This window comes from Amborella trichopoda, chromosome 4, assembly GCF_054954075.1.
Source record: "Amborella trichopoda isolate Santa Cruz 75 chromosome 4, AtrichopodaSantaCruz75HAP2 v2.0, whole genome shotgun sequence".
In the NCBI taxonomy this organism is placed as follows: domain Eukaryota; kingdom Viridiplantae; phylum Streptophyta; class Magnoliopsida; order Amborellales; family Amborellaceae; genus Amborella; species Amborella trichopoda.
The window spans coordinates 13,766,844-13,767,235 of NC_142339.1; the positions used below are offsets into that span (position 1 = coordinate 13,766,844).

Here is a 392-nt window from a genome sequence, read left to right on the forward strand (position 1 = left end):
AAATGTAGGGAAAATGATTGTCAAGGCCCTGATGACAACAGAGACCCGACTGCCCATTCGCCCCATGAATCAATGTTGCAGGAAATACTTTCGGCATCAATGCATTTAAAAGGCACAAAGCCGATACACACAATACCTGCTTCTTTGCAAATGCATCGCAAAGCACAAGCATAATACAGATTGTTTGCGATGTTGCAATCAAGGATTTGAAACAAAATGAAAATAAAAAATTTGCAGAGAAACTACAGTTTCAAGAACCAAGCCTGAAATCCATGGATTAGGTAGCATTGAGGCAAAAGAATAAAAAGTGGGCTTCCAAAGATCCAATCCAGGGATTGATGGTTTTAAGGACGGAGGATTTCAGAAGCTCTTTCTAGGGTAGGGTTCGATGG

The 392-nt window shown here is 40.8% G+C and overlaps 1 non-coding gene across 1 annotated transcript; it reads right to left on the reverse strand.

Moving 5' to 3' along the window:
• LOC148782314 (small nucleolar RNA snoR135) lies at positions 1 to 143 on the reverse strand. Its single transcript, XR_016055151.1, has one exon. It is a non-coding gene; the product is annotated as a small nucleolar RNA snoR135 (small nucleolar RNA).
• Between the last annotated feature and the right edge of the window lie 249 nt (positions 144 to 392).